This window comes from Pleurodeles waltl, chromosome 2_2 (assembly GCF_031143425.1).
Source record: "Pleurodeles waltl isolate 20211129_DDA chromosome 2_2, aPleWal1.hap1.20221129, whole genome shotgun sequence".
Taxonomy (NCBI): domain Eukaryota; kingdom Metazoa; phylum Chordata; class Amphibia; order Caudata; family Salamandridae; genus Pleurodeles; species Pleurodeles waltl.
This window is the reverse complement of record NC_090439.1, coordinates 164582944-164610345: the sequence shown is the minus strand read 5'-3', so window position 1 is coordinate 164610345 and position 27402 is coordinate 164582944. Positions and strand designations below refer to the sequence as shown.

The window sequence follows — 27402 nt, the reverse complement described above, 5'->3', positions numbered from 1 at the left end:
ATAGTTGGTGATATAGCGACCATGATGGTGTGGCTGCTGATGTAGAAGTTCTCCATACAATAACATATGACCCAGGAGGCAATGTCTGCAACAATCAAACCTTTCAGCTAGTGGAGAGCCTGCACTCAGCTGAGGCCTAATGCAAGCATTCCACATGAAGCAATGAATCGAAAAACTGAAAGCACCTGGATAAAATCTATTCAATATGCACTGTAAGAGAGAGTACTGCAAATCACAGCAATAGTCCGCCAGCCTGGAAGAAAATGGTCCTTGAAATTAATAGAATTATTTGAAGCTCATCGTACGGGGCATGTTGAAGGTACACAAAGAAAGATGTGAGAGTATGTCCACGAGGGAGGGCATGGCAACATTACTAAGTGGCAGAACAATACGCTGTGAGGACTTGCATTATCACCTCTCCACAAAAGTAAAGGAATAGGATGTGGCAACATGTAAGTGTAGCCTGTAGACTACCATTCACATGCAATGCTTTAAACTGAAGTTAGTTGGCAAGTTATGCACTAATGCTAAGATTCTGGAGGAAGGGAGCAGGGTTTGCCAGGACTGGACCCTTAATATGCCCTAATAAAACTGCCACAACACTATCGCCAACCACAGACGATGGCTCTTTGAACTACCCTTCTCTCCCTTATTGAGTCTTATTTCGAAACCCAAGAGACAACTCTGCCAAAAGTGCTGGACAAACCAAAAATCGAAAAGCACAAGATAATATCAGGAACCTAGCCCATACTTCTGATAAGGAAGCCAATGGCTCCCAACCGTACAGCCATGGGCGCCAAACTGAACCCTTTGTAGCCACATATTGCAGTAGAACATAAAAAACACACCTCATAAATAAGAGCACAACACTGACAATTTTATGCAACACCATCAAAAACAACTGCAATAAATTCCGGTGCCCTCATAAACAGCACAATTGAATTACAATGTCCCCACCAGCGATCATCGTTCAACCAATCCGCCCTGACTCTCTCATTATTACCATGGTTACAGTTTTACGGTGCTTTCCACTACCCAGTTAACAACTTTACAGCTCTATAATTATCCAATGTAGATTTATGTACAAGTGACACAGTTGAAATTTAGCGTTCTCAATAATCTGCAGCCTCTGAAAGGCAGTTAGATTTGGGACATAATCAGAAGCAGATTGGGCTCTGGCTGACACGTTGCATGACACCCGATGAGTCTTCCACAGGCCTGACAGTCGTTAAGTCCACGTCTTAATTTCTAAATACCATCAGTTCATCTTATGGAAGAGACAAAGGGTGTTTTTTACTTCACAGTTTGTCTCTGGTGCACGTATTCATTAAAAGCACCGTTTCAAAATGTATTCAAACTAAACAAGATTTATTTACTGTAGGACTCAAACAGCATGGCATTCAAGTGTGTGGGTTTCTATTTTATGTAACACAGTTAGACTCACTTGAAAAAACTTCAAACAAAGCTCACTTTGTACTAGGGCTTCAAAGCAAATATGACTCATTCAGAGATGGATTGCCTTTTTAAGCGTGTTCTTTAGCAGGTCAGATAAACAACTGAAAGTGATGCATGCCAGCAAAAGATGAATGGGTATTTAGAGGCTTCTCTAGTGAGCTCATGTTTTAAAACAAACTCGTGCCAAGGTTTTTCTCTCACTCATACACGGGATGCGGTATTTGAATAGTGCTAAAAGGAAAATAACCAGATGTACAAACAGGTCTTTCCAATTCAAGACTTCAGCTAGGTCCATAACAAAGGGCGTATTTAAGGGGCCATCGGGCCCGTATGGATTTCACTATCCTGACTGAGAGGTATTTCTGCCTCGCATCTACAGGGAGTGCAGAATTATTAGGCAAGTTGTATTTTTGAGGATTAATTTTATTATTGAACAACAACCATGTTCTCAATGAACCCAAAAAACTCATTAATATCAAAGCTGAATATTTTTGGAAGTAGTTTTTAGTTTGGTTTTAGTTTTAGCTATGTTAGGGGGATATCTGTGTGTGCAGGTGACTATTACTGTGCATAATTATTAGGCAACTTAACAAAAAAAAATATATACCCATTTCAATTATTTATTATTACCAGTGAAACCAATATAACATCTCAACATTCACAAATATACATTTCTGACATTCAAAAACAAAACAAAAACAAATCAGTGACCAATATAGCCACCTTTCTTTGCAAGGACACTCAAAAGCCTGCCATCCATGGATTCTGTCAGTGTTTTGATCTGTTCACCATCAACATTGCGTGCAGCAGCAACCACAGCCTCCCAGACACTGTTCAGAGAGGTGTACTGTTTTCCCTCCTTGTAAATCTCACATTTGATGATGGACCACAGGTTCTCAATGGGGTTCAGATCAGGTGAACAAGGAGGCCATGTCATTAGATTTCCTTCTTTTATACCCTTTCTTGCCAGCCACGCTGTGGAGTACTTGGACGCGTGTGATGGAGCATTGTCCTGCATGAAAATCATGTTTTTCTTGAAGGATGCAGACTTCTTCCTGTACCACTGCTTGAAGAAGGTGTCTTCCAGGAACTGGCAGTAGGACTGGGAGTTGAGCTTGACTCCATCCTCAACCCGAAAAGGCCCCACAAGCTCATCTTTGATGATACCAGCCCAAACCAGTACTCCACCTCCACCTTGCTGGCGTCTGAGTCGGACTGGAGCTCTCTGCCCTTTACCAATCCAGCCACGGGCCCATCCATCTGGCCCATCAAGACTCACTCTCATTTCATCAGTCCATAAAACCTTAGAAAAATCAGTCTTGAGATATTTCTTGGCCCAGTCTTGACGTTTCAGCTTGTGTGTCTTGTTCAGTGGTGGTCGTCTTTCAGCCTTTCTTACCTTGGCCATGTCTCTGAGTATTGCACACCTTGTGTTTTTGGGCACTCCAGTGATGTTGCAGCTCTGAAATATGGCCAAACTGGTGGCAAGTGGCATCGTGGCAGCTGCACGCTTGACTTTTCTCAGTTCATGGGCAGTTATTTTGCGCCTTGGTTTTTCCACACGCTTCTTGCGACCCTGTTGACTATTTTGAATGAAACGCTTGATTGTTCGATGATCACGCTTCGGAAGCTTTGCAATTTTAAGAGTGCTGCATCCCTCTGCAAGATATCTCACTATTTTTGACTTTTCTGAGCCTGTCAAGTCCTTCTTTTGACCCATTTTGCCAAAGGAAAGGAAGTTGCCTAATAATTATGCACACCTGATATAGGGTGTTGATGTCATTAGACCACACCCCTTCTCATTACAGAGATGCACATCACCTAATATGCTTAATTGGTAGTAGGCTTTCGAGCCTATACAGCTTGGAGTAAGTCAACATGCATAAAGAGGATGATGTGGTCAAAATACTCATTTGCCTAATAATTCTGCACTCCCTGTAGATACAAATGCAAATGCAAGGAAAAGGCAACAAAGGTGCAAAGCTGCTTGTTGTCACTTCACAAATACTTGACAGCCATGCTTTTTAGGTTCTCCAAGTTAAAGGCATGTTTACTTTAAAAACATCAGAAGAGACTTTTGTCAAGTCTCAGATGTTTAAGCATTCCAAAGAGCCTGAAAGTGGACATCCGGTCATCGCGTCCCCTAGACAACGACCACTTGATGAGTGCAGCGCCAATACATTAAACACTTTTTGATACAGCTGTACAAATGAAATTCCAAAAAAAAGCATAACAAAAGTAGAACAGCATAACTAAAATAGTATGAGGTGGTTCTCTGTGGCTCTGCAAAATTTTCATTTATCTTCAACATTCCGAAATTACTCTGATGCCGTTCTTGGAGCTGGAACAAAAGGTCTATTTGAAACACGTCTTCTGTTCTGGCCACATCATGCAAAGTGCCACAGCAGCACAGCTGTAGCCTCAAACAAGTTTCGCTTTTTTAAATGATCGCCTTTCTCATATTCATGCTAAAAGAAACTCACCACACTAGAGAAGCACAGTGATTGAGGTTGAAGAGCTCTACTGGCATCTGATTCGATCTTCTCGGAGCAATCGAAATTTGTTATAAATACAATTGCATCTACATATACTAATTTACTGGCAATTTCGTGTGCTAAAAGGACCTCCTTAGCTCTAATTCCCACAAATAGCGACATTGTTTAAATAAGCATTTTCATAGCAAATAGGTCTCGCTTTTGGGACCTTATGTGTTTAGCCATTCAGGGTTCAAATAATGCCTTCACTAACTGTAAAGCCTAGAACAGCTCATGCCGCACTCAAGAACAGCATCTGAAATTTGATCTTGGTCTTTGAAAAGCAACACGGATAGGTGTGGACATGCTTTTGTGACACTTTCAGTGGCCTATTTCTCTGCAGCTGCTGTCCTGACCCACTGAGCTACATTCATGCCATTTGAGCCAGTGACTTGCAACTTTGCACAAACGTTTATTTAGCAGGCCAATAACCCACTGAGCCATCTTCCTAGGATTGCAAACTGGGAGCAGCAGGTCATTAGCCAGGAAGGTCTTCTCCCACCCTCAGGCTCAGAAACCACAAACACACTGGAGAGACAACATCACTATTCCCACAACGAGAGGTCAACTAGATCTTAAAGCTTGGCGAAGAATGTAGTAGTCAGATTTATTCAATCACAAATCAATTACATAAAGCCATAAACAATTCTAGACACTATGAACAACACTACATCAAACTCAAAACTGAATAAAGTTTTAAGGCTTTATTACAATCATAAAATCAATGTAATGTATATGATGCACAAAACTAAGTTATAAACGTACATAAAAACCGTAGGCTGCCCGAAACATCTAAAAAGATTTAACCTACTAAACATCAATACTGTTAAACACTCCAAAATAATAACATAGATTAACAACAATATGATATGCACATTTCTATCAGATTTCAAAGCAGATGATGGTTACATTAGTAAATCATCAAAATACAATTTTAACATTCAGATTTCAGGGCTGGGCCATTCCAATCAGTAACACAAATTTAGAATTTGGAAAAATCATTTAGCTAGGGTTACTCTGTACAGAAATATGCAGGTGTAATCATTTAAGCTAAAAAGGAAAACAAGAAATCACATTTAGTTATAACTCTCCTCATGGGACAGCTGACAGCAATACTTCATCGGGTAGAAAAAGTCACTTTCTCCCGATGTCAGCAGCATCAGGACGGTGCAGAACACGAGCTGCACTTATGACAAGCAGGGCAGGCTTTAGGATGGTGAGAGCGGAGCAGCTGCACCGAGTCCTGACCAGGATTGGGGGACGCTGACCTAGGTGGGGGGGGGGGGAGGAATTGCAATTTAAAAGCACCTGCTCAAAAATTCCTTGTGCGTCCAGCCTTCAGGAAACAATTAAAATGAAAGATGGGAATTTTGTCTAGCAGCATGTTTGACTCGCCATAAAATAGCACAGAGGGTTAATGTGCTAGCTGCAAAGGACATAACTATATTTAATGTGGTTAGCTGAGTGGATTAGTAAAACCAGCCTTTAGAAGCGCTTTAAAACAAATGAGTGTATGTGAATGAGGGGCTATGGAGAGATGAGGGGCACATTTGCCAGGTGGTAGTGAGGGAATCCGAGGAGGTGGTCATGGGGCGGGGGGTGCCAAAAAAAGTCTGCTGCACAGGGAGCCAGCAGCGCTAAAGCTGGCCCTGATGACAAGTCAGCAGTTCAGAATAAATTGGGCATATTAGTACTGAACAACGTAAACAAATGAGGTAATTAAGACTAAGAGCAAGCTCATCAGGAGACTTGGAGAAGGCAAAAGATGACAGCAGCAGACTTAAGACAGAAGTAAACAGGATCTGGTAGAGTTATGGACAGACTCCAGACAAGAGTAGACTCACTCGAACTAACTCCAACACAAACTAACTTCAAATTTCCAAAGTTCCTCACTAATTAGAAAAACTCATGGTCTGTTCATTGGTCCTTCAGGTAGGTTCATTTCTACGCATAAAATCCAGCGTCCGAAGGCTGTAGATGGCACCATCAAGTTTGTAACTATTTCAGATTTTCTCAGCAAAAGTGCATTGTCATTTCAATAATTTCAAACATTTACAACAAATATTTAATTTTCTAGTTGATTGCAACATCAGGATCCTCACTCATGATACATAAAATAAACTAAGCAACTTTTTACATGAGAACTACAAATTTATGTCTTGTTCAACAGCTAGAACAAATACTGGTACATAGCTAATACAGAAACATGTTCTTCGCCTTCAACACAATAGGACATTCAACATCACATCAGCAACAGAGGGAAATAATTCAGGTCAGAGGGAACAGAATAAACAAATAATTTTCCTTTACTGCTGCAAAAGGAATCTTTCAGGTGCAGTCAAACTAAGAAAGTCTTAATACACATTATTACAATTATTAATACATTAATAAAACCTACTGCACGCTTACAATTCAATTCAAATATGCAAAGTAACTTATTTAATTTCAAACATTATTTACAACATGTAACAACTGGTTTAAACCTGCCTTTATTTTTCTGCACACATGTAACTCACTTTAATAAAATCCATTTAAATCCATCTTAGAAAGAACACTCTTAACATTAACTTGTATCAGTACTTTATTTAATATAAATGCAAACGTAATATCTAATATGAATGGTGGCCACATGGTCCACCATATTTCAAGTACACACATTTTACTTTTCTAATCTATTGTCTCTATTAGACTTTTAAATGGAAGTTAGTCATCATATGCTAACTTCTATGCCACTAATATATTAATACAATTTGATCTCTCTCAGTCCCTCCTCTGACGACAATCTATGCCATCACAAAATAACTTTCTCATTAACAATGAGGACAAATCAAAACCTTATGGTTTGATAACGCATAGATCTAGGTCTGCAATAACTGCCATATCTCTCCATTGTCTGATAATACCAGTCTCTCATATTCTCTATTTCAATTTTATCCCTCCTCTGTCTATTATGTACTCTGTCTTTTCCAGAAATTGTAAGCCTTGTAAAATCCAGGTGCACTAATTATGCACACTATCACAATCAATAAAGGTTTCAGGGTCATTCTCAAATATCCATTTCCTAGATGTTCAATCCAAGAACCTACCTTTGAGAATCCTTCACCTATTGTCTCCCAAACATTTGTCTCCTTCAGGTCACTCAAGTAATCTTTCAGACTTGTCTTAGATAGGTATCTCCTTACTGTTGTCTGGAATGTAAGTGTAACAGTGCTGTGACTTTAAAGCTCAACAGACTCAACCTTCCTTTGCTAAAAGGATGACTAATGCAAGGAGATTCTGCAAAATCAAAGATCTTGCCACAACCATTTCTGTGTCCATCAAGATCATTGCACCTGAAAAATCAGTTGACATTTTATTTATATCATTGATAACTTCCTTATCTTTATATTGTTCAAGATTACGCCCACTGATGGAATGAAAGCTCCACAAATATCACTTGTAATCTCTGAACCCCTTGCTCCTCTTTTAAATCTCACTTTAAGTCTTTCAGCCCCTGCTGGATTGGCAATATTGTCTTCTTGGTAGGTTTTTGGAAAAAAACACTCCTAAATAGCATGTGCCATCCCAACCTTTCGGTAACTTGTAATAAGCGTTCTTGCCACAGATGTGATATACACCAGGTACAGCGGGATCTCATCCTTCTAGCATAAAATCCCAAACGCTCTTAAACAAAAACACACGTCTGCATTCACTTGCTCCTAGAAACATAGGCCCTCATTACAACCCTGGCAGTAAATGCCACCGACCGCCATGCTGACGGCCACCAACATGCCGTGACCGCGGCGGTATACCATTACGGGTATTATGACACACACACACAGAAATACGCCACTATACAGACACCCACACAAGTCCGCCAGCACAAAGGTCAGTGATAAACTGGCGGTACTAAAACCCACACCGTTACGTCAACAGAAATACGCCCACAGCATCACGACCCACAAATCACCACGGTGGTCATTCAACCGTGGTAAACCACTGGCAGTACACACCGCCACGCTCAAAATACACACACACTAACAAACCTACACCACATTGGACAATTCAAACTATACACACCGGACACACATACACACAACACCCCCACACCCCCAATCCAATATAAAAGACACACCCACAATACCCACAACCCCTTACAATGAAATAAAATATTGCCAACTGAGAGAGAGACAAGCCAGGAGCACCCAATGAATCTGAGCCACATAACACCATCACCCATACACCATCCACGCACCTCACAGCACACATGCCAACACATCACCCCACACACCCTCACACATACCACTCACACTACAACCATGGCACCACTAAGACACCCCAGGTTCTCAGAGGAGAAGCTAAGGGTCATGGTCAAGGCTCATCTGGGCTAATGGTAATGCATCAGGCCATTTCAGTGCAATTTTTGCTCAATATTCAGTGCTGCACACAACTTTAAGATTTCATTATGAAAATGAGTTCCTCCATCTGATTCCAACGAAGTCAGGAACACAAACCTGGGAATCAGTTTCTTGAGCAACAGCTTAGCTACAGTGAGACTGTCATTTCTACGTGTTGGATAAGCCTCGATCCAGTAGGAAAACACACACACAACAACCAATACATATTTCTATCCATTACAAGCAGACATCTCAATGAAATCAAGTTGTATTCTTTTAAATGGACCTCCCGATCTGCCTATGTGGCTCAAATTAACCACTGTGTGTTTCCCTAAATTAATCTGTTGACAAGTAACACATCTGTGACCAACCCCTTCTCCAACTAATCTAAATCCGGGATTGTACCATGTCTGTTTGAATGTGTGAATCATTGCATCTCTGCCGAGATTAACCTGACCATGGTAATATCTAGCGATCAAATTCATCAAAATCTGGCAACACAACTTTCCCTTCATTCGAAATCTAGACATCATCTCACTCTCTTTTAACACAACCTGCTTTGGTCCAACCTCTGTATTCTTTCTCTGTTGCTTGTCCCTGCAACCTTTGAATTTCACCCCAGGTTTCAACCACTGACATCAAGAAACTTTGATTTGTCTCACCTGTGTCACTTCCACCACTCCACTCTTCATTGAATGCGATGCAATGGTGTACACAATATCTGCCAATTTGGTCAGCGTAGGCATTGCCCAACGAGACAATCATTGGACTTCTGGGAGGGGGTGCAGTTTACAACTGCGATCCTCTAAGATAAATACAAAGCATTTAACAAACTATTAATTTTTTCACCATTTCAAATGGGTGATTCTGAGGTCATGAATCCTCGCTGGTGCCAAACTGCCTGAAATCATGCACACCACCAAATCTGTACTGACTATCTGTGAATATTGTCACTTTGAGCTGCTCAGAAACTCAGCATGTTTTAAGAGCAACCAATTAGGCTACTTTGGCAGAAACGACTGCTTGAAGCCATGAAGCTTTGACTACTCCCGAGATGGTGCAGACTGCATAACCAGCTCTCAGAGTACTTTCACTCTTTTAAACAGGAGCCATTAACAAATACAACTTGATCATTCTCCTCAAAAGGAGTATCCAAAATATCAGGTCAAGGTTGGGCGCACAGTTCAGTGACACCAGGCATTCAATTTCCATTTCATTAACATCATTTGAATCATTAACATTTACCACCAATAATGTGGCAGGGTTTAGTACAGCACACCTCTTGATAATCACATTGACAGATCCAAGGATCAATAACTCATAACTGGCGAGACAGGCACTGGTCAAATATTGGGTTCAAAAGAACTGAATGTGCAACATAAACAGTAAAAGGTTGTCCTATCACAATGCCTTTGCACTGAATTATGCTTACACGAGAAGCAGCCAAAGCTTTTAAACAGTTGGGCAAAGCAGCAGCGACAGGATCCAGTGTGGCGTAAAAATGTACCACTGGTCAGTTTGTTCCTCCATGCGACTGTGTCAAAACAGAAAGGGCACAACCATCACATTCCTGACAAACCTGGGCAAAAGTTTTGTGTAGTCAGGCATTTGCATAATTGCTGCAACTCTCTCTCAGGACACTTTCCCTGCACATTTCTCAATTTGGTGACCCAAATCTTTTACTTCTTTCTGGCAATACTGTAACTTGATAGGGGAAACCGTATGTCAGTTTTCACCCAAATGGTTCACTAATGCTATGGAATCTTGTCTGTAAGCTTCACATGTATTGGACACAACCATCAGGTCATCAATGTACTAAGCAGTCTGAAACGCCATGTTCAGAGACTCTAAATTTTTCTTCAAAATCTGATAAAAAATTGACTGGTATTCTGAAAACCCCTGTGATGTACTGCACCATGAATACACCCGGTTGCCAAACCGGAATGAAAAAAGGAATTGACTATCCTCATGTAAAGGCACAGTGAAGAATGCCAGTGACAAATCAATAACTGAAAACCATTCTGCTTCACATGGAATCTGAAACAAAATTACTGCTGGACTTGGCACTACAGGACCACAGGATACCACAGTTCAGTTCACCTGTCTCAAACCTTTCGTTCACCCTGAATTATGGGTATTTCCCACTTGGCTTTTGCAATCTCGTAACTGGTGAATTGAATGGGCTACCCATCACTTCTTTTAAAACTCCCTGCTCAACAAAATCTACAATTACTGGGGAAATACCTTCAATTACTTCTGGGGTCGTGTTATATAGTGGCGTTCTGGGGGAAAACTGCATTTGGCTTTACAGTCACTTTGACTGGTTTAACGTCTAGCATAAATCCAATATCTTTTCCAGAGAGAACCCAAACATTCAGCGTAACTATGGCCCTCATTACAACCCTGGCAGTCGGTGATAAAGCGGCAGTAATACCGCCAACAGGCCGGCAGTAACAAAAATGGAATTATGACCACGGCAGAAACCGCTCAGACAGACAGCTACTTTAACACACCGACCGCCACAGCGGTATCAACAAGCACCACAGTGGTAACTGCCAACAGCCAGGCGGAAGACAATGTACCGCCCATTGTATTACGGCAGGCCTATCCACCACCTTTTCCAGGGCGGTACCAACAACATCAAAAGCGCGGCGGGAACAGAACACAGAAGTCAAAGAACTCATCTCTGGAGTCTCAGGGAACAACCACGACGCCATGGAGCCTGAGCTGCACATATTTCCCCTGTTCGTCTACCTTTTCCTGCATTCTGAGCAGCAACGCTGGCGAAGACAACCACGGTGAGTACTGCCGCATAGCACACAACGGAGGGGGGAGAAAAAAAGAGTGATACACACATGCAACATGCAACACCTCCACCCTCAACACCATACACACAAACACATGCAGTAACATTACATACTTACCCATACCCCTCAGGAATAATGCAAGGACAAAATGATTTGAAGAAAGTGAGTGTAATACGAAAAAAAACTAGGAATAAGTGCATCAAAATAGAAACGTATAAATATATTTACAAATGGATTGACACTGCCCAGTCCTCAATGTCCGTGGGCCACAGGGCCACATCACATAGGCCAAGACCCCCCTCACTCCTGCAACAACACGGAGAGAACACTGCAGGGGCATCAGGTCGAAAACGCACAGGCACCTGAGGGGGACAGGGAATGGGGGGGTACCTCAGCCGGAAGATGGAACAATACCATTGGTCTTGGAGAGGGCTACATGCCCTCTGCAATGTCCTTGGGAGTGCAAGGCCACAGTCTCTCTAGTGGGTGGTTTGCCCACTGCTTCGTCCTGGGGAGTGCAATGCCACAGTCTCTCAAGTGGGTGGTTTGCCCACTGCTTGGTCCTGGGGAGTGCAGGGCCACAGTCTCTCTAGTGGATGGCATCTCCACTGGTTCTGGAGCAGTCCTTGTGCCCAGTGTGCTTCATCCTGGGAAGGATGGGGTGAGTGGATGGCCTCTTCCACTGGTTCTGGAGCAGTCCTTGTGCCCAGTGTGCTTCATCCTGGGAAGGATGGGGCGAGTAGATGGCTTCTTCCGCTGTTTCTGGAGGGGGCCTTGTGCCCAGTGTGCTTCATCCTAGGAAGGATGGGGTGAGTGGATTGCTTTTTCCACTGGTTCTGGAGGGGGCATTGTGCCCTGTGATGCAGATCTTGGGGAGTGCAAGGTCACAGTCTCTCACCTGGGTGTCAGACCCACAGGATTTGCTGGGGCAAGGACGCACAACAGCTCATGGAGGCAGGACTACACACTGTCCACCGGCAGTGACGGCTGCTCAGTGGTGGCAGTGGCTGTGCTGGCAGTGGTGGATGGAGGCTCCAGCACATCCCCTGCAGCCTCGGACGGCGGCCCACTGGGACTGCTGCTGCTGGCAGTGATGCTGATGGCGGTGCTAGCAGTGGTGGGGGGGGAGGCTCCAGCCCATCCCCTTCGGCCTTGAACGGCTGCTACTGCTGGCAGTAGTGCTGGCGGTGGTGCTGCTGGCAGTGGTGGGGGGAGGCTTCAGCCCTTCCCCTGCAGCCCTGGACAGCTGAACCACCATGGTTGGTGGTGGGGGCTCAGAATGAGTCCCAGCACTAGCCCTCCTGTCCTTCCTGCCTGCTGGTGCAGGCCCCATGCCCTTCTCTGTCGCAGCTTGTGGTGCCTCTTTGCCCTTCCTTGATGCACCTGGCACAGGCACCCTGCAGTGTTGCTGCCTGGTGCCCGGGATTCTCTCCCACCTGCAGTAGCTATCAACACTACTGTGGCGGTGGACTGGGTGGCTGAGGTGCTCGCTTGGGTTCTGGCCACCCTGGCACAACCAGAAGGATGGGGGGAAGTGGTAAGGAACAGGTCAAGGGTGGAGAGGAAAAGCTTCTTAGGGACATTGTGGTGGGAAGAGGGTGAAGGTTTGGGAGTGGAGGAGGAGGAAGTGGTTGTAGGAGGTGTCTGTCTGCTGTGTGTGGGTGCAGGTGCATGGGCTGGATACTGTTGTGAGGTAGGTGGCTGTTGGGTGTCTGAGTGCTTGCATTTGTGTACTTTGGGAGAAGGGGGCGCCGAGACAGTGGGAGAGGACACAGGGAACGCTGAGGGGCTGCTGGGAGGGCAGTACTGGTACGGGGGTGGCGACTGTACCTGTAATTGGGGTGGGCACAGAGGTGTCCGCCACCACCAGAGACCTTCCATCGGAGGAGGTATCACTGTCAGAACTGTCCCCTCCAGTCTCCACCATGGTGCTCCCCTCGCGCTCCGTCCCACTGGTGCCCTTACTGTCAGTGGATTCGGTATCCTGAGATCTGTGGGATGCAGCTCTCCCCGTCGCCGGGGCCTCTGCTCCTCCTCCAGATGACGCTAATGCACATAAGGACAGGGTGACAAAACAAAAAGGGGAGGGAGAGACAAAGGATACCCTTGGTCAATGGCGGCAACAACACCACCATGTACATGACACACACGCACCCAGGGAACAGCCCTAAGCACTAGGCAATGCACTAACAGTAACAATGCTAGTCACCAGCGCATGGACAGGGATACCCAACGCCAATTGCAGCATAGCTGAGGCCCACATACCCCTGCCCAGTGGTGGATGCCTACTAGCTTGGTTGGAGGAGATGTACACATCAGACCCTGCCCAACATGGGACCTTTCCTGCAATGTCCGGCCTGCCCTAGGGGCACCCACAGGCCCACATCCACCACATCCACCACCCGGATGCAAGTAGTATATTGGGGCCCTGTACTCACCCCCTTGTGGTTGCTCTGATGCCCCCAACCAGCTCCAGATAGATCTCCGCCAATATGCAGGCGATCCGGGGGGTCTTCCTCGTTGGGAGGCCATCCCCAGCTGGGCCTCCGCCATCTTCCATGCCCAGCGTCTCAGGTCCTCCCACTGTAGGACCCCATTCACCAGTCTCTCCAACTCCTACGAAGAGAAGGCGGGGGCCCTTTCCCAAGACACTTGAGCCATTGAAGCTTCCAGACACAGGTCACAGCAGCACCTGCAGTGTAGGTCCTCTCCTGTAGAAGGTCAGCTAGCAAGTGAGCGAACAGAGAAAATGGCGGTCACGTCCGCGACGGTGCCTACCGTCACCACTGGCGTACATCACCATTGGACACTGTCACCCATAGGGCCCATTGGTATCCAATGAGGAGTTGCACGGCGGTTCTTGACCGCCTCCCGCAACGGCGCACGACGTCAGCGGAATTACCTCATTTCCACCTGTCCCTCCTTACAGGACAGGCGGACACCATTTCAGAGAGGGGCAAGGCCATGGCACTTAACTGCGTTGCAGTACACATAGGCACCATTTGGGCCTATCCAACAAAATATTGTTACAATCACAACATGCAATGTAGTGTAGCGTTTGGAAAAATGGAATGCTGACCATCTGCTCACGGTTTGCCCCCTAGATTGCAACCGCTTTGGACGAGTAGGAGATGGAGACACCCCCGTGTACAGGCTCCTGGTGGACTTGTCAACAAAGGAGGACAGGCACATTATCCTCACCTATAGACTGGACAGGGCCACAATCACAGAGCTGTGTGCCCAATTGGAACCTGACCTGATATCTGGTGTCTGTCAGCCCACCGGGATCCCCCCCTCTTGTGCAAGCGATATCAGTGCTCCATTTCTTGGCAACTGGCTCCTTCCAAGTGACAGTGGGCTTGGCAGCAGGAATGTCTCAGCCAATGTTCTCAATAGTGCTGACCAGAGTGTTGTTTGCCCTGAATAAACACATGCGCAGCTACATTGTTTTCCCCCAGGTGGAGGATTTGGCCACAGTGAAAGCGGATTTCTATGCAATGGGACATACCCTTAACATTATTGGGGCAATAGATGGAACACATATTGCATTTGTTCACCCCCCCCGGAAAAATGAACAGGTGTTCAGAAATCAAAAGAGTTTTTACTCCATGAATGTGCAGATCGTGTGCCTGACGGACCAGTACATCTCCTATGTCAATGCAAAGTATCCTGGGTCTGTGCATGATGCCTTTATCCTGAGGAATAGCAGCATCCCATATGTGATGGCTCAGCTCCAGAGGCACCGGGTGTGGCTAATAGGTGAGTCCCGGTTCCCACCCAATAGGTGTTGGTGTAGGGTGTGGGCCCTAAGGGTTAGTGTGTGTCTAACAGTTGTCCCTTCATATTTGCAGGTGACTCTGGTTACCCCAACCTCTCATGGGTACGGACTCCCTGTGACAAATCCCAGGACAAGGGCAGAGGAACGTTACAATGATGCACATGGGCGAACAAGAGGAAGAAAAGAAAGGACATTCGGCCTCCTGAAGGCCAGGTTTCATTGCCTCCATCTAACAGGTGGATCCCTGTACTACTCACCAAAGGAAGTCTGCCAGATAATTGTGGCATGCTGCATGTTGCACAACCTTGCCTTACGTCACCAGGTGCCTTTTCTGCAGGAGAATGAGGCTGGTGATGGGCGTGTGGCAGCAGTGGAATCTGTGGACAGTGAAGATGAGGAGGCAGAGGATGAGAATGAGGACAACAGAAGTTCTATAATACAACAATACTTCCAATGACACACAGGTAAGACACTGTAATTTCACTTTACATTGAAAGTTGTGTGTTTGACATTGTCACTGGCAGGCTGATTTCCCCACCTCTATTGCCACTTACTGTAGCCTTTGGCAGCTCTATTTGCAGATATTTGTGCCCTACTATTGTTCCTGCAGCCAACTACAGGTCATTCCTATGTATGCATTACTGTACAGGTGTATTGCAGTGTTTAAAGCTTGTTAAACGAATACATAATTCCATCATTTGACAGACTCCATACTTGTATTTATTCAAATTGTGTTTATTTAAGTGCTAGTAAGTAGAGGGGGATGTGCAAATAGGCTGGGGTGATGGTGGAGGAAAGTCCAGGATAGAGTCCAGTCTATTTGTATCACAGGTGCATTGTCCAAGGGGGCATAGGAAGTGGAGCAATGGCAGTTCAAGGTGGACAGGGTGACAATCAGGAGAGTCTTATTTCCTGCGGGGGTCTTTGCAATAGTCTCTGGATTCTGCCTGGATCGCATGGACCGTTTGCGGGGTGGTTCTCCTTCTGCAGGGGATGGGGTACTGGTGGCCTGTTCCTGTGGCGGGGCCTCCTGTCCACTAGCAGCAAAGGAGGCGGAAGGCTGTTCATCGGTTTGGCTAGTATCAGGGGCCCGTTGGTGTGCCACTGCCTCCCTCATGGTGTTGGCCATTTCTGCCAGCACCCCTGCAATGGTGACCAGCGTGGTGTGGATGTCCTTCAAGCCTCCCTGATCCCCAGGTACTGTCCATTCTGCAGCCGGTGGGTCTCCTGCAACTTGTCCAGTATCTGGCCCATCGTCTCCTGGGAATGGTGGTATACTCCCAGGATGTTGGTGAGTGCCTCCAGTCTTCCCCCTGTCACAAAGCAGTCCTCCCAGCCTTCCTGTTGTCCTGTGCCTCTGTCCCCTGAACCGTGTGCCCACTGCCACTGACCCCCGGTCCCTGATCGTCCTGTGTTTGTGGGGTGGCCTGGGGTCCCTGTAGTGGTGGACACACTGCTGATTGACGTGTCCTGGTACCGGAGGTATGGACCCATTGGGTGGGTACTGCGCTGGTGTTTCCTGAGGGGGGAGGCTCTGTGGTGGTATGGGACTGTGCCTGAGTAACCGACTGTCCAGAGATCTCTGATGGGCCAGGTTGGTCATCCAGAGCCAGGCGTCCAGAGCGGCTGTCATCACTGTGGGCCTCTTATGTAGGGGGGACTGGTTGTTGCTGCCTCCTCCTCTCCGGTGACGTTGGGTGGGGGACCTGTGGGAAAGTAAATGCAGTGTTATTGTTTCTGTGTGTGTGTCATCTTGTGCATGGGTGTGTTGCCCTCTATGGTTGTTATTGCCCTGTCGGCTTTGCCTTGTGTGAGTAGCTATTTTGTGGGCTAGGTGATTCTCTCTATTGTGCATGCTTTACTGATGGGTGTCCATGCAGATCTGTGATGGGGGTCAGAGCATTAGTGTTACATGCAGGGCTTTGTATTGGGAGGGGTGGGTTGTGATGGTGGGGTGTGTGGGAGTGGTAAAGTGATGGGAGAGTGGGTAAGGGTATGTGTTGGCATGCAGGTGGGGGGGCGGGTGATAGTAATAGAGATTTGACTTACTAGAGTCCAGTCCTCCTCCTACTCCTGTCAGGCCCTCAGGATGCATAATTGCCAAGACTTGCTCCTCCCATGTTGTTAGTTGTGGGGGAGTAGGTGCGGTCCACCGCCAGTCCTCTGTACAGCGAGTTGGTGTCTTGCTGCTGTGGAATGCACCTTCCCCTGTAGGTTGTTCCACCTCTTCCTGATGTCATCTCTTGTTCTGGGGTGCTGTCCCACAGCGTTGCCCCTGTCCACGACTTTCCGCCATAGCTCCATCTTCCTTGCAATGGATGTCTGCTGCACCTGTGATCCGAATAGCTGTGGCTCTACCCGGGTGATTTCCTCCACCATGACCCTTAGCTCCTCCTCTGAGAGCCTGGGGTGTCGTATGGTGCCATGGGTGTAGTGTGAGGGTGTGTGGGGTGATGTGTTGGGATGTGTGATGTAAGGTGCATGGATGGTGTATTTGTGATGGTGGTGTGTGGCTGTGGTCTTGTCTGTGATCTTGCTATCTCTCTTGTGGCAATTGTTTTTAGTCATAAAGGGTTGTGGGTAATGTGGGTGTGTGTTTTATAGTGGTGTGCGTGTGGTGTGTGCATGTGTGTCAGGTGTGTGTAGTTTGAATTGTCCAACGTGGAGTTGTTTTGTTAGGTTGTGCGTATTTTGAGTGCGGCGGTATGTACCGCCAATGGTTTAGCGCCACTGAATGTCTGCCGTGGTGATTCGTGTTGGCGTAACGGTGTGGGTTTTGCTGCTGCCAGTTTATCACTGACCTTTGGGCTGGCGGACTTGCGAGTGTTGCTGTATAGTGACGGAATGCTATGTGTGGGTCATTATATGGTTGTTGGTAATCCGGTGCGGCACGCCGGCTGTAGGAGGCTGGACTGGCTTGTAGTGAGTACCTAGGGGTACTTGCACCTTACACCAGGCCCAGTTATCCCTTATTAGTGTATAGGGTGTCTAGCAGCTTAGGCTGATAGATAATGGTAGCTTAGCAGAGCAGCTTAGGCTGAACTAGGAGACGTGTGAAGCTACTACAGTACCACTTAGTGTCATATGCACAATATCATAAGAAAACACAATACACAGTTATACTAAAAATAAAGGTATTTTATTTTTATGACAATATGCCAAAGTATCTCAGAGTGTACCCTCAGTGAGAGGATAGGAAATATACACAAGATATATATACACAATAGCAAAAATATGCAGTATAGTCTTAGAAAACAGTGCAAACAATGTATAGTTACAATATGATGCAATGGGGACACATAGGGATAGGGGCAACACAAACCATATACTCCAAAAGTGGAATGCGAACCACGAATGGACCCCAAACCTATGTGACCTTGTAGAGGGTCGCTGGGACTATTAGAAAATAGTGAGGGTTAGAAAAATAGCCCACCCCAAGACCCTGAAAAGTGAGTGCAAAGTGCACTAAAGTTCCCCAAAGGACAAAGAAGTCGTGATAGGGGAATAAGGCAGGAAAGACACAAACCAACAATGCAACAACGCTGGATTTCCAATCTGGGGTACCTGTGGAACAAGGGGACCAAGTCCAAAAGTCACAAGCAAGTCGGAGATGGGCAGATGCCCAGGAAATGCCAGCTGCGGGTGCAAAGAAGCTTCTACTGGACTGAAGAAGCTGCGGTTTCTGCAGGAACGCAAAGGGCTAGAGACTTCCCCTTTGGAGGACGGATCCCTCTCGCCTTGTAGAGTCGTGCAGAAGTGTTTTCCCGCCGAAAGAACGCCAACAAGCCTTGCTAGCTGCAAATCGTGCGGTTAGCGTTTTTGGACGCTGCTGTGGCCCAGGAGGGACCAGGAGGTCGCAAATTGGACCAGGAGGTAGAGGGGACGTCGAGCAAGACAAGGAGCCCTCTTAGCAGCAGGTAGCACCCGGAGAAGTGCCAGAAACAGGCACTACGAGGATGCGTGAAACGGTGCTCACCCGAAGTTACACAAAGGAGTCCCACGTCGCCGGAGACCAACTTAGAAAGTCGTGCAATGCAGGTTAGAGTGCCGTGGACCCAGGCTTGGCTGTGCACAAAGGATTTCCGCCGGAAGTGCACAGGGGCCGGAGTAGCTGCAAAAGTCGCGGTTCACAGCAATGCAGTCTAGCGAGGTGAGGCAAGGACTTACCTCCACCAAACTTGGACTGAAGAGTCACTGGACTGTGGGAGTCACTTGGACAGAGTTACTGGATTCGAGGGACCTCGCTCGTCGTGCTGAGAGGAGACCCAAGGGACCGGTAATGCAGCTTTTTGGGGCCTGCGGTTGCAGGGGGAAGATTCCGTCGACCCACAGGAGATTTCTTCGGAGCTTCTAGTGCAGAGAGGAGGCAGACTACCCCCACAGCATGCACCACCAGGAAAACAGTCGAGAAGGCGGCAGGATCAGCGTTACAGGGTTGCAGTAGTCGTCTTTGCTACTATGTTGCAGTTTTGCAGGCTTCCAGCGCGGTCAGCAGTCGATTCCTTGGCAGAAGGTGAAGAGAGAGATGCAGAGGAACTCGGATGAGCTCTTGCATTCGTTATCTGAGGAATCCCAAGAGACAGAGACCCTAAATAGCCAGAAAAGAGGGTTTGGCTACCTAGGAGAGAGGATAGGCTAGCAACACCTGAAGGAGCCTATCACAAGGAGTCTCTGACGTCACCTGGTGGCACTGGCCACTCAGAGCAGTCCAGTGTGCCAGCAGCACCTCTGTTTCCAAGATGGCAGAGGTCTGGAGCACACTGGAGGAGCTCTGGACACCTCCCAGGGGAGGTGTAGGTCAGGGGAGTGGTCCTCCCCTTTCCTTTGTCCAGTTTCGCGCCAGAGCAGGGCTAAGGGGTCCCCTGAACCGGTGTAGACTGGCTTATGCAGAATTGGGCACATCTGTGCCCAAGAAAGCATTTCCAGAGGCTGGGGGAGGCTACTCCTCCCCTGCCTTCACACCATTTTCCAAAGGGAGAGGGTGTAACACCCTCTCTCAGAGGAAGTCCTTTGTTCTGCCATCCTGGGCCAGGCCTGGCTGGACCCCAGGAGGGCAGATGCCTGTCTGAGGGGTTGGCAGCAGCTGCAGTGAAACCCCAGGAAGGCAGTTTGGCAGTACCAGGGTCTGTGCTACAGACCACTGGGATCATGGGATTGTGCCAACTATGCCAGGATGGCATAGAGGGGGCAATTCCATGATCATAGACATGTTACATGGCCATATTCGGAGTTACCATGGTGAAGCTACATATAGGTAGTGACCTATATGTAGTGCACGCGTGTAATGGTGTCCCCGCACTCACAAAGTCCGGGGAATTGGCCCTGAACAATGTGGGGGCACCTTGGCTAGTGCCAGGGTGCCCTCACACTATGTAACTTTGCACCTAACCTTTACCAGATAAAGGTTAGACATCTAGGTGACTTATAAGTTACTTAAGTGCAGAGTAAAATGGCTGTGAAATAACGTGGACGTTATTTCACTCAGGCTGCAGTGGCAGGCCTGTGTAAGAATTGTCAGAGCTCCCTATGGGTGGCAAAAGAAATGCTGCAGCCCATAGGGATCTCCTGGAACCCCAATACCCTGGGTACCTCAGTACCATATACTAGGGAATTATAAGGGTGTTCCAGTAAGCCAATGAAAATTGGTAAAATTGGTCACTCGCCTGTCAGTGACAATTTGAAAGAAATGAGAGAGCATAACCACTGAGGTTCTGATTAGCAGAGCCTTAGTGAGACAGTTAGGCACCACACAGGGAACACATACATATAGGCCACAAACTTATGAGCACTGGGGTCCTGACTAGCAGGGTTCCAGTGTCACATAACACACATACTGAAAACATATGGTTTTCACTATGAGCACTGGGCCCTGGCTAGCAGGATCCCAGTGAGACAGTGAAAACACCCTGACATACACTCACAAACAGGCCAAAAGTGGGGGTAACAAGGCTAGAAAGAGGCTACTTTCTCACACTGGCGGCAAGCAGTACTTACCGCCAATGTCATAATGAGGGCCTATGTCTTGTAATTGATCAGGCAAGTATTTTAACTGTCACTGCAAGAAACAATGTGATGAGTCTGACTGGAGGTGTCATCATCAATATTTGTTAGGATTGCCATCCATTCATGAGTACAAGTAATAGAATATTTTAATATACATAGCAAATTCTTCCTAACAGACTCCTGGGACTAGAATCAGAGACTACGAATCGGAGCAGATCCTAAAATGTTCCTATTTTGAACAGAACGGCCTCTGTAATGGAGTTTACCAAATGCTGGCTTGCTACTCCTACAACCTGAACTGTCTTTCCTGAAAGGGGCACATTAGGGACGTCTTCAGATCTGACAGTGGAACAAGCTGCTCCAGTGATAACCAGGAATGAAACATTGTTACCCATAACACTCGCATTCATATATAGACCATGCTCATCTACCGCCAATGAGGCAGCTAACACACTTTCTTTCTCTTCTGAACTCTCACTATATATTCTTCACTCATTCCATCATCACTGAAATCTATCAATGAATATTGTGTGATTGTAGGAAGGTAGCCTCTTTCTAGCCTTGTTACACCCACTTTTGGCCTGTTTGTGAGTATATGTCAGGGTGTTTTCACTGTCTCGCTGGGATCCTGCTAACCAGGGCCAAGTACTCAGTGAAAACCCTATGTTGTCAGTGTGTTTGTTATGTGTCACTGGGATCCTGATAGCCAGGACCCCAGTGCTCATACGCTTGTGGCCTATATGTGTTCCCTGTGTGGTGCCTAACTGTATCACTGAGGCTCTGCTAACCAGAACCACAGTGTTTATGCTCTCTCTGCTTTCTAAATTTGTCACTGCAGGCTAGTGACTAAATTTACCAATTCTCATTGGCACACTGGTACACCCATATAATTCCCTTGTATATGGTACTTAGGTACCCAGGGTATTGGGGTTCCAGGAGATCCCTATGGGCTGCAGCATTTCTTTTGCCACCCATAGGGAGCTCAGGCAATTCTTACACAGACCTGCCATTGCAGCCTGAGTGAAATAACGTCCACGTTATTTCACAGCCATTTTTCACTGCACATAAGTAATCTATAAGTCTAACCCTCACTTTGTGAAGGTTGGGTGCCAAGTTACTTAGTGTGTGGGCACCCTGGCACTAGCCAAGGTGCCCCCACTTCGTTCAGGGCAAATTCCCCGGACTTTTTGAGTGCGGGACACCATTACACGCGTGCACTATACATAGGTTACTACCTATGTATAGCGTCACAATGGTAACTCCGAACATGGCCATGTAACATGTCTAAGATCATGGGATTGTCACCCTAATACCATTCTGGTATTGGGGGGACAATTCCATGATCCCCCGGGTCTCTAGCACAGAATCCGGGTACTGCCAAACTGCCTTTCCGGGGCTTCCACTGCAGCTGCTGCCAACCCCTCAGACAGGATTCTGCCCTCCTGGCGTCCAGGCAGCCGTGGCCCAGGAAGGCAGAACAAAGGATTTCCTCTGGGAGAGGGTGTTACACCTTCTCCCTTTGGAAATATGTGTGAAGGGCTGGGGAGGAGTAGCCTCCCCCCTACCTCTGGAAATGCTTTGATGGGCACAGATGGTGCCCATCTCTGCATAAGCCAGTCTACACCGGTTCAGGGATCCCCCAGCCCTGCTCTGGCGTGAAACTGGACAAAGGAAAGGGGAAGGACCACTCCCCTGACCAGTACCTCCCAGGGGAGGTGCCCAGAGCTCCTCCAGTGTGTTCCAGACCTCTGCCATCTTGGAAACCGAGGTGTTGGGGGCACACTGGACTGCTCAGAGGCCAGTGCCAGCAGGTGACGTCAGAGACTCCCTCTGATAGGCTCTTACTTCTCTTGGTAGCCAATCCTCCTTCCTTGGTAGCCAAACCTCCTTTTCTGGCTATTTAGGGTCTCTGCTTTGGGGAATTCTTCAGATAACGAATGCAAGAGCTCACCAGAGTGCCTCTGCATCTCCCTCTTCGCCTTCTACCAAGGATCGACCGCTGACTGCTCCAGGACGCCTGAAAAACCGCAACAAAGTAGCAAGACGACTACCAGCAACATTGTAGCGCCTAATCCTCACGGCTTTCTCAACTGTTTCCAGGTGGTGCATGCTCTGGGGGTAGCCTGCCTTCAACCTGCGCCAGAAGCTCCGAAGAAATCTCCAGTGGGTCGACGGAATCTTCCCCCTGCTAACGCAGGCACCAAAAGACTGCATCACTGGTCCTCTGGGTCCCCTCTCATCCTGACGAGCGTGGTCCCTGGAACACAGCAACTCTGTCCAAGTGACTCCCACAGTCCAGTGACTATTCAGTCCAGGTTTGGTGGAGGTAAGTCCTTGCCTCCCCACACTAGACTGCAAACCTGTGTTCTGCGTGATTTGCAGCTGCTCCGGCTTCTGTGCACTCTTCCAGGATTTCCTTTGAGCACAGCCTAGCCTGGGTCCCCAGCACTCCGTCCTGCAGTGCACAATCCGCTGAGTTGGCCTCCGACGTCGTGGGACCCTCTTTTGTAACTCTGCGTGGACTCCGGTTCACAAATCTTCCAAGTGCCTGTTCAGGTACTTCTGCAGGTGCTGCCTGCTTCTATGAGGGCTCTCTGAGTTGCTGAGCGCCCCCTCTGTCTCCTCCTCCAAGTGGTGACATCCTGGCCCTTCCTGGTACTCAGCAGCACCCAAAAACCTCTACGGCGACCCTTGCAGCTAGCAAGGCTTGTTTTCGGTATTTCTGCGTGGGAACACCTCTGCAAGCTTCATCGCAACGTGGGACATCTTTCCTCCAAAGGAGAAGTTCCTAGTCCTTTTCTGTCTTGCAGAACTCCAAGCTTCTTCCAACCGGAGGCAGCTTCTTTGCACCTTCATACGGGGTTTTCTGGGCTCCTGCCCCCCCACCCCGGACACTGTTGCGACTATTTGACTTGGTCCCCTTGCTTTGCAGGTCCTCAGGTCCAGGAATCCGTTTTCAGTGCACCGCTGGTGTTTGCGGTTCTTGCAGAATCCCCCTATCATGACTATTGTGATCTCTTGGGGTAGTAGGTGTACTTTACTCCTGCTTTTCAGGGTCTTGGGGTGGGGTATCTTGGACACCCTGACTGTTTTCTTACAGTCCCAGCGACCCTCTGCAAGCTCCCATAGGTCTGGGGTCCATGCGTGATGCGCATTCCACTTTTGAAGTATATGGTTTGTGTTGCCCCTAGACCTATGCTTGCCTACTGCAACCTATAGTAATTCTACACTGTTTGCATTACTTTTCTGACTCTTACGTACCTATTTGTGGTTTGTGTACATATAACTTGTGTATATTACTTACCTTCTTACTGAGGGTACTCACTGAGATACTTTTGGCATATTGTCATAAAAATAAAGTACCTTTATTTTTAGTAACTCTGTCTATTGTGTTTTCTTATGATATTGTGCACATGATATAAGTGGTATAGTAGGAGCTTTGCATGTCTCCTAGTTCAGCCTAAGCTGCTTTGCCATAGCTACCTTCTATCAGCCTAAGCTGCTAGAAACACCTCTCTTCTACTAATAAGGGATAACTGGACCTGGCGCAAGGTGTACGTACATTTGGTACCCACTACAAGCCAGCCAGCCTCCTACAGTGATTAACTGATTTACATTTGCATTTGTTCTTTGGTTTGCGTTCTTCTGAGGATCCATTACCTGTTGCTGTGCCATCAGAGCTTGTGGTATCTGCTTTTGCTGTAGGGCTTGAATTTGCTGTTGGGTATATTGTACTTGTTGGGAACCTGCATTTGTGCTTCTCCAGTACGAACATTCATGTTTTAATTTCAGGGCCTTTGAACTCTTGGATTTTGAAATTGACTGTTGTCAACCATCTGCACAACACCACCTTGCACCAAATTATTTACATTATTAAAGGGACAGTCGTGTTCCCAATGTCCAACGTTGCTGCATTCATGACACAGAAGCCTTTTCTTCATATTTTGATCATTCACATTCGGACCTAATCGAATTCCACGATCGCTATCTCTGAACTGAGGCACCATATTTCCTTGCTGCCGAGTTCCCTGCATTCCTCCTGCGCTCATCATTCCCTGTGATCCCCGCGTACCTGCTGCTTGCTTGGGCAGACTTGATTTGCATCACCCTTGCCTTTTCCCTTAACCTTTTCTGCTTCAATTCAATCTCAGGACTACAGCATTTTGCGTAATGCAATAGTTCATCTATTGGCTTTCCTTGCCAGCAAATCAAATGATTCCGATTCATATTGCTAATTTCAGGCTTCAATCCTTGAACAAATCTAAACACAAAATGAATCATGTCTCTCAGTTCAATAATCTATGTGCAGCTGTATTGCTTGAAAGCCTGCAACAATCTCTAATATTAAGCCTGAACAGATTCCTCAGTCTCCCAAGATGTCCTGTCAATCCTTTACCAAACAATATCTTTACGGGGAAACTCTAGTTTACAAAACCTCAATCACCTTGTAATAGGTTTCAGCACCTCCGCAGAGGTTACTGTTACTGCATCCCTTCGTGGCTCACAGGTTGGCCAATCAACACCCCGCTTATACTCAACCATAAATCAGCTGGAACCACAATTTCAAATAAAGTGTTCAAATCTTTCCACAGCCATTTTGCAAGCTTGACGAAACTCTGTTTGCTGGTACCATTCCGCTAGATTCTCCCTCAACTTTGGGCAATTATTTGTGAATGCCAGTTTGTCACTTCTGCTCCTTGGGACATGAACAAAATTCCCTCCCGGAATTTCTCTCATTGGCATCATTTTTGCAGCTCCCTCAGCCTTGTGTACATCATTTCAAGATAGTCGGCTTTTTCTTCAGACCACTTTCCTTTGCCCATCTGCCTTCCCATGTATCTAATGCTCCCCATGTTTAAATACTCTGAATTGACTCAATGTGAATTTTTATTCCAGGTGATCTCATGTTCGCAATGTGTTTCCAAAAAAATTCCAATCTGTAACTCTTCTTCAACTGTTTGGATTTAGCTCAATTTCATATTTCTCAGCCAAATTAGTTAATTTCTCATGAATCTGTCCTGCTCGAAGGGTAACATCCTTGCACAAGAATCTAACCTGTTCATTTCAAGTGTTCCCTCAATCATTTCATTTAATTCCAATTTCAATCTAGCCATATTTAATGTCCTTTCTCCCTCAGGCGTGTTTCCTGGAACTGATGTTTCACTCAAATTGTATAACCATTCAGTGAATTATTGTGCTGATAACCCTTCTAAACTAATGTAATTTACTCGAGATAGGGGCTGTTGATGAACACAGGATGTTCTCATAGCCTGCTCCTGAGCTAACACAGATGAACCTGTACAGCATGTGGGACATGTCACATCAATCAGTGGACCTATTCTATCATATGTCTGATTCAAACCAAATGAATTCATAGGGGTCATGGCTGGCACAGTAGTGCTCAGTCTCTCTATGTCTGCATTAGTCCCAAAAGGTGAATTCATTGCTGATAGTGAATTTGGAATCTGTGGACCACTCTTATTATTACCCTGGGCATACAATGGGACTACTGGACCTATTGTTACAGGAACTGTCAATGCCTCTGGCCCTGACAAGTTTGTTTGATTTGGCGAAAACATTCATCTTTTACCCTGGCCAGTTAATACTGTACCAGAAGCTGGATTTGACCGATTCGGGGCAACATTCTGTGGTGAAATTACTGGGGAATACATTGGCATTGTCTGCCTCAGATTCCTGACTTGTGCAGGTGTCTGTACATTAGGTGGGGACTCAAATTATGTCATTCCTGAATTCAGAACTCGCTGTGGGATAGTTGGAACTGTGACATTCTGAGCTGTATTGACAATTGGAACTGTCGGATAAAGCTCTGGCACCTGTGCAACAATGGCAGTAGGTACATTTGGAATTATTTGAACCTGGCTTTGTGCATCGGGAAGTGTGGCAACATTCAGTACTTTATTCTGGCTTACTGATGTAACTGCATTATACGGTGGGGGGGAAATCCTGCAACAACTGAGTTATAAATCCATCATCTGAATCGCTTTCGATGTCTGCTACCTTTTTATTTTTGCCTAATTTCTATTCTGCACCTTCTTCAGATTCCTTTTTAGCTTTAAGTTTAACACTTCCATCACCTTCCTGTGTAATTGCTAAAAATAACTTCACTGCATGTGATGTACTTGCTCTCCACATTCTCAGCTTTGCATTACATCTAGCTTCTGCTAGTGTCTTTTCTGCCTTCCTCATGCTGCTTTCAAACGTCTGAGCCTCTTTTTGTCACACAGATAATTCCCGAATGGCAGGTGCTTCGAATGTGCAGGTCTAGGAAGGGGTTTTGATTCATTAACAAGGAAAAGCTAAAGTACCTTCCTTCTCTGTTACTTTGTACCAATGATTTACCCAAAGACATGCTGAAACGCCTCTCTCCTCCATTACCTTGAATGCTGGTGTACCTTCAGGTGGAGTAGGCTCTCCCTCTCTAACTGGAA

General features: G+C 46.6%; 1 protein-coding gene across 1 annotated transcript in view; it reads right to left on the bottom strand.

Annotated features, from left to right (window-relative positions):
• TMEM245 (transmembrane protein 245) overlaps window positions 1-27402 on the bottom strand; it is a 533540-nt gene that overhangs the window by 424495 nt on the left and 81643 nt on the right. The window lies entirely within an intron of this gene.